Source organism: Prionailurus bengalensis, chromosome D1 (genome assembly GCF_016509475.1).
Source record: "Prionailurus bengalensis isolate Pbe53 chromosome D1, Fcat_Pben_1.1_paternal_pri, whole genome shotgun sequence".
NCBI classification, from domain to species: domain Eukaryota; kingdom Metazoa; phylum Chordata; class Mammalia; order Carnivora; family Felidae; genus Prionailurus; species Prionailurus bengalensis.
The window spans coordinates 25,688,432-25,701,045 of record NC_057346.1 but is presented as its reverse complement, the minus strand read 5'-3'; the positions used below and the strand labels follow the sequence as shown (position 1 = coordinate 25,701,045).

Sequence of the window (12,614 nt, the reverse complement as noted above, 5' to 3'; positions counted from 1 at the left end):
TAACTTTGAAGAAGGTGGGACTCGAAATGGGCTTTGAAAGGTGTGTTGAATTTTAATAGACAAAGTAATAATACCACTTAACTACCACTTCCTCTTTAGAGTATACCTGACACAAGAATCTGAGCTTTATCAAGGAGGCATGTTTAAACTTTTTATTGACCCTCCCATGTGAGAGCTTACAAATCCCCGAGATGAGAGAGGAAAAGCCCACACAAGTCCTGGTTAGTGTTTCTAGCTGTACTCTTTCTTCCTCAAAGACTTGATCTTTTCCCCAAAGGCTCTTTCATGAGAAATAAGTTCTTTATTTTCTTATATAGGAGCTTCTCTAAACTGAGTAAGTTGTTAACATCTATACAAAGAACTTGGGAAAAGCTTTTATATTAAAATAACAAACGATGCTATCAATGTCTTGGCTTTTCACTAGAAGATGCCCCAAACCCCTACCTCTATCTGGCAAGAAAGAAGCTGCTCTCTCTCTCTCTCTCTCTCTGGAGAGAGAGAGAAGATGGAATTTGTCTTATAAGCATGAGACTAAGCAAGCTTCCTTCAAAGACTTTCCAATAACTACTTCCTCCAAACAATCTCCCTGTATAATTTCTGTATCAGTACATTTTGCAAAACAAATGCATTTGGAATATTTTGTTTCGAGGTGGCCACCAGTAGGTCCTCTGGAGCCCTTCTGGACTTCCTATTTTCTTTCCAAAGTACTTTGGGAACTCACTACTCAAAATAGCCACAGGGGTCACTTCTAGTTTCTATTATTAAACAAGACCACATGGTAATAGAAATGGAGTTACATCAACCAAGGCCAATTTCATTTTGAGTCGTAGCTCTGTTATCTGGAATGGGATGAAATGTCTGAGTCAAAGTGAAACTTGGTAGACATGAGAGGCCTAAAATAGCAAGAGTCAAGAGTCTGGAGATGAATTGGAGATTCAGAACTTGAATGGCCCACTTAGTCAGTGTGAGATCCTACCGAGAAACTGGCATTAACTGGGGTGGGAGCTGCACCCCACTGGGCACTGCCATGGGAGGTCCCTCCCCAGTGGCAGGGGAGGAGTTGTTGTCTGGCCGAGGGATTGGAAGGGTGCTCTTGAGGTCAAGTGGCCTCCAAATACTTTCCCACAGCCTTGCACCTTTCCTCTTTCCCCCTCCTAGGTTTACTTAAAGCCATTTTCTCTTCTTAAAATGCAGCGGAGCTCATCCCTTCATTGTCATCAGTCATTAACGTTACTGGGCAAGTTGGTGCTGACTGGGTTCTTGATTTCTCCAGGGAGCATCTAAGAGCAGCTTCAATAAACATATAGACAAAAGACATGCCCCAGGAGGGCAGGAAGGCCAACGTGGGAGTTTGAAAGCAGTGAGGACCAGGACTAGCGTCCTGAGTGTGCCTTTGGGCACAGGGACAGGAAAAGTCCAAAACTGTGGTGGCAGAAAGGGTGTTGATGCAGAGCAAGGAAGGCACACTTCTTCTCCCTTAAGTATTCAAATAAAGCTCCGGCTCCCCATGGTGGGGTGATGTCAGGGGACAAGATTTCGGAAGCAATGGAAAGCACTTATTCTAAAAACACAAATCTCTCAGCTCTGACTTCATCCCGGGCCCCTTCGCCCAGCACAGGTACACAGGAATTGAGAAGGGTGTGTGGGGTGGGGTGGCTGGAGGGTCCTGGCACATGTCTTCAAAATGCTCACAGGCATTCTGGTATCTTTCTTTCTCCTCCTTGAGAACCATGGGTCAATGAAGCTTATAGAGGCAAGGGATTGCTTACTGGTTGTGATTTGAGGGACGTTTCACAAATAGATTTATTAGACTGATACCTATTCACCCTCATTCTAAAAATTACGTCTGTGGGGTGCCTACGTGGCTCAGTAGGTTAAGTGTCCAACTCTTGATATTGGCTCAGGTCGTGATCTCGGTTGTGGGATCAAGCCCTGCCATTGGGCTCCACACTGAGTGTGCAGCCTGCTTAAGACTCCCTCTCCCCCACCTCCTTCCTCTCAAAATAAATCAACAAACATCAAAAAAATTAAGTTTGTTGCCATCCTTATTGATTGGCCTAGTATTCCATAATATATCGTTTCCTTGTCTAGATCTCTTCTCTTTTGCCTTTATTCTTTTAAATGTAATATTGAATACAAAAGAACGTGTAATGTCATGGAAATTGTGAAGCATAGTAATGAAAAGCACATCTGTGAAACCACCTAACTTGCTTCTTGAAATGCAGACACTGAGTCAGGTTCCTGATTTTTTGGACCATAGCAGGAATCCCTTAAGCTAATCATGCCACCTTAGTAACTAGGTGCCATCAGCTGCCTGGAAGAAATGGGCCTTTCCATGGGGTGGTGTATGGAATAGGAAGAGGCAACTGTGAGGACTTGGAACTGCCCTGTGGGCAAGAGGCTGCAGTAACAGACCCAGTTCTCATACTAGCTTTGTGATTTGGGGTTAACTTCTCTGTGCCCCAGTTTTCTCATATGTGAAATGGGAATAATAATAGTACCAACTAAATGAGTTTGTTATGAAGTATAAACGTGAAGTGAATAGAATGTTCTTGGCACGTGTAAACACTAAGTGAGTGTTAGCTGTTATCATTATAGGGGAAGGTGATGAAAGGAAGGAAAGGAGAGGAAGGTTGAAGTCAGCAGGAGTTACATTTTTCCTGCGATGCTACTTTCCTTGGCTTGGTTCTCCTTTGCCTTTTTTTGCAACGGAACACACAGCCGGAGGACCCAGATGTGAAGGGGCTCCAAGGGGAGATTAAGCTGATCAAAACTGGGCCACAAGGGTGAAGGAGAACCATCATCTTGTGACTAGAATCTGCTCTCGGCAAACTCTTCCCTCTCCTCCTGGATGGGACTGATCATAGCTTCCGAAGAATCACCTTGGGGGTCAAGTGAAGGGGAGACTGGAGGCAAGGTAGAAAGGAAAGGCAAGTTCCATACCACCTCTGCATCATATGAAGTCCAAATATCACTCTCAAATTGGGAAACAGCACAAAGAGTTAGTTGTACAGTAAACTCTTGGGAGTTGTTTAAGGCATTTTGCCTATAATTTTCATCCATCGATTCAGTGGCCTTGTCTAAGACAAAGTCCCCATCTCCAAGATGCTTCAAGTCTTGTAAGACAAAAGACTACTATGACAGAATCCATTGAATGCTAAACTGGGGAAACAGTGGCTACAAGCAAAGCCCTTTGGGAACGGATGGATGATCATATTGAGGAGATATCATCTGACTTGCGCCTTAAGGTGTGAGGCACATTTATTCTCCATCAAATATTCAACTACAACATTGGTTCTTCACGGTTGGGGTGTTTTTGGGGTGGGGGGTAGATTTCAGAATGTGGCTTTCTAAGACATAGATTGGGGTGTGTGGGGGGGAGACAGAGGAGAAAGGGTATGTGCCATTGGGCAAAGCTGTCCCATTCCTGAACCCTGAAAACACCTAGACTGTTCTGGGACATGTGCCTGTGGATCCTGCCTCGCTCAACCTGGACAGCCTTCAAATACACACACACACACACACACACACACACACACACACGGAAAAGCTGGTTTTGCCTCACAATTCCACCATGTTGTGGTGGCAAAGTCAATTGATCTGAGTAACTGAAGAAGCCAAGACTGAGAGGCTCCCACCTGGCACTTCAGGCGGTCACCATAGTTGTGTGTGTGTCTGCCCCATACAACCCTGGGGGTCTCATCGTGAACATACATGTACCTCTGAATTCTCTTCCTGCAGTCTGATGTATGGTGGTCTATTTCTTTAAAACAGGCAGTCAGTCAATCCAACACAGATACTGAGGGGAATGATCATGGCAAGAGATCTTTCCTTGGATATATATTTTTTTTAAATCCTCAAAGGAATAAAATGTATACAATTCGAATATTCCTAAGACAGATAAGCTCCTTCAAATAAGGGAACTCCTTCCTTAACTAGAACTAAAGGGGAAAAAAAAGAAATGTCTCAACAAAATTCCTCTATACCTTCCTCTAACACTGCAATGGTACAATACTGAAAGTCGTTTGCCTCATTATTCTGGAACAAATTTACACTTGTCTTAGGAAACAGGCTAAGTGTTTCCAATAATTTAGAGAAAGCATGTCCTAGTCGCTGTGTGGAAGCCACACATGTGTGATAACAGTGCACACAGCACACCCATGGAAAAAAATAACAGTGCTTTTACTTAAGAGAAAGGAAGGATAATGGTTACTTAGAAAGTGTCCCAGACAAGCTGTCAAATTGAATTCAGAGAGCTGGAGTCTGACTCCGGGACAGGGCTGGCTGGCTAAATTCCCTTGGGATTGGGGTTTCCTGCCTGCTACAGTTTGGAGACAACGACTCTTTGTTTCCAGCTCTCTCTCTTTCTCTCTCTCTTTCAATCTCTCTCTGGTGAACACACACACACACACACACACACACACACAAACATGTACCTCTCCAAAGAGGGTCAGATCGAAAGCAGACAAAACATTAACTCTGGAATTTCAAAGAAAAACAGTTTAAAAAAAAGTAAAATGGAGAGAGCAAGCTACTGTCTATTCTATAATCATAAATTCTGCCTTTGGACCACAGAAACAGCACACACTCTCTCGCTCTCACGCTCTCTCTCTCGCTCTCTCTCTCTCTCACACACACACACACACACATACACACACACATTCAGCAATCATCCTTGCTTTGCTAAAAATGGATTAGGGGTGTTTCACCATAAAGGAAAAACATATAATGACAAAGTTCTTAACAGGCCCTCCTGTGAGGCCTCAATACCCTTAAATTCTAAGTGCATGTTAACCATCTAACCTGCTCCATAAGAGAGGTTATTTACTCCCTAAAAATAACAGGAGCTCACCTCACAGTGGTACGCATGTTCCAGAACAATCCCCCACGTGCTGCCCTGTCCGAGGCGTGCCCACGCCCAACCCCACACTCACCCTCCCCTCCCGCAGAGACACTACACTCAGGAGGCTGCCCGAAGCCCACTCTCCCCCAAATGCTGTACTCAGAGACGCATCACCCTCATTCACTATGCGACACGCACAGTGCACAGCTTTAGGAATACGTATTCTGAGCTCATCTCTGTGTCTTTTCCCATCAAAACGAAACTTCTCAAGGCATCTTTTAACTTGTGGAAAATTTCAGAGGTGTAGAAACGCAGAGACAGAAGTCGACGGAAGCGTAGAGGGCATTTTATCCTGCTTTAACAAGCATGGACTCAGGGCCAGTGTCCTTTTAGCTCTCCTCCCACCCACTCCCCCTCCCCAGCCCCCATTATTTTGAAACAGATTCCTGGCTCTGGGTTCCTTTGCTGAGCTTCCTGTCCCACAGGGAGACGCCCAAGGGGACTTGGTCTCTCAGCTTCACGTGAGCCACCCAGAGTCCATGCAGGGCCCCCAACCTCACTCCCATGTCACCCATGAGCCCTGTTGGGAGGCCTTGCTGCTCCCACAGGGCATGCTCATACACCCCCAGAGAAGTTCCCCTGGTCCCTTTCCCCAAATCGAGCCTGAACACATATGGCGCCTCCACACTGCGGCCCCCACACATACATGGCAGGCCCAGACCCACTGATTGGTGTTGGGGTCGACCACCTTCCCCTGGTTTCCACAGCCATTTCCAAGACTACCATACTGTAGACTTCCAGGGGTGTCCCATCTTTAACTGCGACCTCGAAAATTAAATCATCTAAAGGACACCCCAGAGAGGATGTACTGCAGGGGGAATGGCAAGATCCGGTGATACATCACCCATACTCCACCACATACTATTTAATTGCTTACTGGCCTAATCTACAGATCTCTGATTCCAAGCCCCAAGATGGCAGGTGCTGGTTGGCATACCATGTTTCTGGGGCTCCGCCCAGTGTCCCAAACATGGTAGGTTCTTAATAAATGAAGACGTGATGGAATAAGGTGGAGAAGGACGCGAATCACAGAATTTTGGTCCCTTTCTGACCAAGGTACCGAGTGACTTTAAGCTCTGCCACTTGCCTTCACTCCTCGTGTGGTCTCAGCCAGACCCACGTCGCCTCTGGCCTCACATCTCTTTGGGATTTGCATTTAATGATTCTTTCATCTCTCCATGAGTCTCAGAGAACTTCTTGTACGTAGCATGTGTTTTTCTAATTGATTATACGCAATTTCATTTTACTCCTTACGAGTTCCATGTGCATCTCCCCAAGAAGACCTTACGCACCGCCGGTGTCTCACCCGTGGTATTGCCATGCCAGGTGATATGCTAAGGTACCCTTCTCAGCCTTCGGCACAGTGTCAGCAAATGGGAACCCCTCAAAAATATTCTAATTATTTTGCAATAATGCCAACTATTATTACAATTCATGGAGCAAACATGGAGCACTTATTGGAAAGTCAGATATCACACTAATAAGTGATTTATGAGTACTGTATCAGCCCTCGAAGGGTACTAAAATTGTCCTCATGTTATACATTATGAAACTGACATAGAAAAAGTAAGTGACTTGTCCAGGATCATACAGTCTGTGTACAGATCTTAAGGTTTTTTTTTTTTTTTTTTAGCTTATTCATTTATTTTGAGAGAGAGAGAGAGAGAGAGAGAGCATGAGCTGGGGAGGAGCAGAGACAGAGAGAGAGAAAAAGAGAATCCCAAGCAGATTCTAAGCTGTCAGCACGGAGCCTGATGTGGGGCTCGAACTCATGAACTGTGAGATCATGACCCGAGCCAAAGTCAGATGCTCAACTGACTAAGTCATCCAGGCACCCCGAGGTTTTTTTTAATATAATTTTTTAAATGTTTATTTTTGAGAGAGAGAGAGAGAGAGAGAGTGAGACAGAGTGAGAGCAGGGGAAGGGGCAGAGAGAGAGGCAGACACAGAGTCCAAAGCAGGCTCCAGGCTCCGAGCTGTCAGCACAGAGCCTGATGCGGGGCTTGAACTCATGGACCACGAGATCATGGTCTGAGCTGAAGTCAGACGCTTAACCAGCTGAGTCACCCAGGTGCCCCAAGGCACCCCGAGTTTTAATTAAGATAATACAATGCCGAAGTAAGAGAGGAATACCTACCTTAGGTAAATTCAGAGCATGAATTAAATAATTTAGTTAATTCAAATTATCATTACATGATTGAATTAAATATGTTGAGATGATGATATGAGAAACAGCCTGGAGGGAGGAAAGAAGCCAGAGGCTTACGTTTGAGCCCTGCTCTACCCTAAGACCTAGATGACTTCAAATGAACCCCGTAATCTCTGTGCCTAGTTTTCATTACCTACAGAATGAAATAATAATAATAATAATAATAATACCAGGCCTGCTGTCTCATGGTGATGGCATGAGGCGCAAATGAGATAATGGATGTGCAAATGCTTGGCAAACAATAAAGGGCTGCAAAAAAGGGGCTGTTGCTATGTGCACAGGCCCCTGCCATCTGGAAATCTCCTTGAGGGAAGCCGGGCTCTTGTTAGCACGATCTTCAGAGCCAGTTAGGCATTTCTCTCCAAAGGATGCGGAAAGGTAGTTTCTCCCCCTCTCTTTCCCATACTTGGAGTGTAAGCAGACAGACTTTTTATCCATCAGCCAAGGCAACTGCTAGCGATGGTTATTCCACAGGCTGACAATCCACCCGCAGTGGAGAAGTGGTTTTGCATTTAGCAGCCGGTTCTGAAAGCCTTCCCAGGCTGGGGCAAGAAGCTCAGTGCAACATGGGCCCTTGGCAGGTTTATGAGTTCCAGGAGTTAATAAACAAGGAGCTCAATATCCTCTGACTTTTGGAGAGGCAGAGGTATTTAAATAGATCCAGCATGAGGAGCTAAGGAAATGAGGGTTTAGCCATGCAAAGCAGCCCTGAACCAGAGGGGTGCGCTGATGACTGCATTTTAATTTTCCAGCTGAGAGCACTGGGGGTCCCTAAGGTTTACCCAGAAAACAAGGTGGAGCTCTGACCTGCACCCCCGAACACACTCCCACCTCCGCATGGAGGGCAGAGAGAACAGGTTTGGAGTTAGTGGTCCTGGCTCCAGGTTGCGGATGTGCTTGGTAAGGCCACTTAACTTCCAGAACCCCAGTGTCCTCCCTATAAAATCAAGGTACCAATACCATGTGTATTATTTAGATACATACGGTGAGGGCTTATAAGAGGAATTTCTGAGATGTGAAGTGAGGTGCTAATGTAAACTTGTTAAAATCAGTGATAACGATCACATCATCAATGACAATGATGAAATGAATGAATCCTGATCACGTGGTCCCTTCACTCAACCCACACCTTCATCAGTCAGCCTGTAGGTCCTGTGCTTCCTTCACGAGAGGCCAGGAAAGGTCAAGATCAACCCCCCAATGCATCTCCAGGAAAACCCTAGTCAGGGGAGGCTCTGAGCTGGGTCTCCTTCTCCTCTTTCTGGTTTGTGTCTGCACTGTAGCATAGGCTTCCCAATTTGGGCTGCAGCTTATGAGAGTAAACTGGAGAGCTTTAAAATATTCCCAATGTGCATGTGTCACTCCTAGATATTCTGAAGTAGAATTGGTCATGTCTGGGGCCTGGGTATCAACATTTTAATTTTTTTTTTTTTTCATTTAAATTTTTCATTTTTTTGATTGTGCCAAAACATCCATCGCAGAATTTACCGTTCTATTTTTCAGTGTACATTTCAGGGGCATCAAGTACATTCGTGTTGTGTAACTTTCACCGTTGGAACGTTTTCATCATTCCAAACTGAAACTCTGTACCCATTCAACGACAGCTCCCCATTCCCCCCTCCTCCTGGTCCCAGGAACCATCATTCTACGTTCCTTCTCTATGGATTTGCCTACTCAAGGTGCCTTGTAAGAGTGGAGTCATACAATATTTGTTCTCGGGCACCAGTGTTTTTTAAAAGCTCTCTCAGTGATTCTCTGTGCAGTTCAGACTAGAAGGCAGTGCCAGTCAGGGGTTGGGTATGACTGCATCTTTGGGAAAAGAGAACAGTACAGGGGCATGGAAGGAGATGACACTGGGGAAAACTGTGGCCACAGGGGAAAATAATGGGCAAAGTTTCAGATCTCTGCTGCGACAACATATAGGCCAGATACTGTCTGCATGGAAATTGGGCCAGAAGGGAAAAGCTGTATTTTCCAGGGAGACCATCTGAAAGAGGGAAACCTTGACTCCAACCGGGGTTGAGTCTTTGCTGTGCTGTTGACCAGCTGTGTGCTCCTTCAGCGAACCACTTAAAGTTGCTGAACCTCACTTTCTCTCTCTGCAAAACGGAGAGAGTCTTAACTACCTCTCAGGATGTTTCCAGGTCAGAAGCAGAGGCAAAGCAAGAGGGTGTCTAAGGTATTACAAAACCTTATATAGACGACGGTTGTGGCTGCTATTGTAAATGGGTAACAATTGCTTCCGTCCTAATTTATTTTTTTAAAGTGCATTAGCCTTGATAAGTAAAGTCAAGCGAGCACAACTGTTTTATCTGGGTCCAATCCGTGACTATAGAATACTTCGGGTAAAGGGGCTTAGAGACTGCTATAAATTAATTTTAAAAATCAAGCCTTATTTCCTGGGCACAAATGACCCTCTGAGGACGCAATCATTTGCAAGAGACAAGCTGGAAGGGTGATTATGCCATTTTAAAGAAAAAGGCACTCTCATTTGATAAGTGAATGGAAGAAGCACAATAGACATCATCTCTTCAACTTCTTTCCTTTGTGTGTGATGCCAGCACCTGCCCTTTGTGAGGCACAACACACACACACACACACACACACACGCACGCACACAGAGCTCTGTTGCTCTAGAAGAACTCTGGGCTTGTTTGGGGCTGTGTGTGTGTCTTATTCCAACAGCGTGGAGCCAAGGTGGCTCGGTGTTTTCTCTTGAGTTTTCCATTTAATGTTTTCAGTAATCAAGACAGCTATTAGAGAAAAAGCAGGAGAGGAAGAGCGAGAGGGAGAGAGAGAGGGAAAGAGGTGGGGAGGAGAGTGAAAAGGAAGGAGAGAGAAGCCTGATTAGCTTTGTCTTGCTAATGCACTTTGTTTTGTGGACGATGGGCCTTTCAGACAGATTCAGACCACCTCACAAGGGGGGAGGCAACACAGAAGCAAGACAGCTCAAGTGGAAAGCTTTACTGGGGACAAAAGATGCACCTGCAAAGCACAGACTTAATGGTCTCTAGAGGCCAGGGCCGATGTTGGGAGATAAATGCCCCGGCACCACCTGAATGAGGTCCTGGCAGCGTGCGTTTGCCTGGATACTACAGTTAATTCATTTCAGAAGAGGGGTTGTTGCCCAGCAAGAGCGAGCTACTCCTGCAATAAGCCTGAATAAGCCCAGTGGCACTGCAAATGCTCGGCCGCCCTGTACACAAAGGAGCCAAGGGAAGGAAATGCAGTATGGTAGGTAAAGGAGAGGGCTGAAAGCTAAGACCCCTGGAGGAGTAATGAGCTGCAGCTCATCAATGCAGCTCAATTCAGACTTGCTTCTAAACGAAAGTCTTTATTTTAAGCCCATTATCAGATATTCTCTCATTGGCTCAGCCCCAGTCTCACTGGTTGCCAGCAGGGTTTAGCCTGAACAACTGAAGGAACTTCGAAGGATCTCCTTCTTTTCCTTTCCTCCCCTTCCCTTTCTCCCTCTCTCCCTTCAGTCCTTCTTTTTTCGCTTACCCCCTTCTTTCCAAGAGCTGGATCCCTATCCTCAAATGAAATTTTAACTCAATAAATAAACCAGATCAAAACAGTGTGGCCCTGATGAAGGCGGAGCCCTCACCTGCGGCTCTAGAACATCCCTTTAGAAGCCCAGAGCTCAAGAGTCAAACCCCTACTGACTTAGTTCAGTCCTTTTATTTGACAGGAAACAAAGATGCTGGGCATGAAGTGATCTCCCCAGACCAAGCCAAGGGTGCCCTGACCTCAAATTTAATATGTTTGTCACTATAATATATTTTCTCTATTATAGACATCTGCAACATGATGTTAACTAGGTCAGCAAGTAAAATGTGGCTTGGACTGCAGAATGAGTCAATATGACTTTAGCTTTCATGGCAAAATCCAAAAAAATGTGATTCGGAAAGGAAAACAGTAGCATGAATAGGAAGGACCCAGCATGGGGTAGGAGGCGGGGGAGAGGAAATAAATGAAACCACAAAAGTTTAAAAGCAGATTCACCATGTTGTATATTCCTTTCACTAAATTCTTTGGTTATCATCTGATTATAAATTGTTAACAGGAAACACAAAGTTCTATGTGATCAAAGGTGTGACCGTGGCCAAAACACCCATGCTTTTTGGGTCTGCCTCCTCCATAACTCATGAGGATTCTGAATCAAAGTTCCTTAAGGCTTTTCTGTTAGAAGAGCTTCATGTTTCTCTGAAATCTTATGCTGAGCTATACTACATGCAACCTACATGGAAAATTTCTGCCTTCATTCATTCAATTTTACACCAGATGTACATTATATATATATATAATATTATATATATTTATATGATTTACTGTCATTATATATATGTACAATATATATATTGTGCATTATGATATATATTATATATATATAATATATATGTATGATTTATTGTCAAATTGCTTTCCATACAACACCCAGTGCTCATCCCAACAAACTGAGGGTTGATGGGGGGTGGGGGAGAGGGCAAAGTGAGTGATGGGCATACAGCAGATGTACATGAAAGAAAAAGTGGCAAAGTAGAAAGTCAAAGAAGGGAGTGTGTTCATCAGACTCCTATTCGCTCTTTAAGCCGCCACTCAAAATTCCCCTCCTCCGTGGATTTTTTTTTTTTTTTTTTTTTGCCTTGGGCCGATTTTTTTCACTTACATTTTTTCTCCCTTAAACCAGGTACCACAAATCATTCACTTGTTTAAATGCCTGGAATCTAACACAGTATCTGGAACAACACATCCTCACTATGTTTCGTAAATAAGATGTGGAGAGGTGCTATTGCAATCAAATCCTCACTGGTAAATACCATTTGTTGAGGTTGTTCCTGTCTCTCTCAACTAAACCAAACCCACTAGACCAAATCCCCACATCACCACTTTAAAAATAAATTGGCATTGCTAAAATTTGTTAGGAAAAAAAAGAGACCCTTAAAATGTGGTTTTGCAAGAATCCTTAAAAATCTTCATTTCATTATCTTTCAACAGAGAAAAGCCCCAACTTCCAGCTTTGAAAGGGTGCAGTCCTCTAAGAGCAACAGCTTTTATTTCATGGGGTAACAATGTCAAGTCATATCTTTGATATCATTACAAGATATTTAAAAACCTTGCTGTATTTTTTAAATGTTTTTATTTTTATTCTTGAGAGAGAGAGTGTGTGTGAGCAGGGGAGAGGGGCAGAAGGGGAGAGAGAGAGCCTCAAGCTCAAGCAGGCTCAAGCAGGCTTCATGCTCAGTGTGGAGCCCAATGCAGGATTCGATCCCATGACCTCAGGATCATGACCTGACCCGAAATAAGAGTCCGACACTCAACAACTAAGCCAACCAGGTGCCCCAAAACCTTGCTGCATTTTTGCAGTTAGTGCAAGCGGGATATGCTTTGGCTTCTTGCCTTGTATGCTAGAAAAATCTGAGCAGAACAAAAGATTTGGTGCTTGAAAATTAACAAAGGGAAACCTCAATAAAATGGAGTTGGGGGGCCAGAAAGAGAGAC

The 12,614-nt window shown here is 44.5% G+C and overlaps 1 protein-coding gene across 3 annotated transcripts in view; it reads right to left on the bottom strand.

The window, feature by feature from the left end:
- Positions 1-12,614, bottom strand: part of FLI1 (Fli-1 proto-oncogene, ETS transcription factor) — a 129,277-nt gene that overhangs the window by 17,703 nt on the left and 98,960 nt on the right. The gene's annotated exons all lie outside the window — the stretch shown is intronic.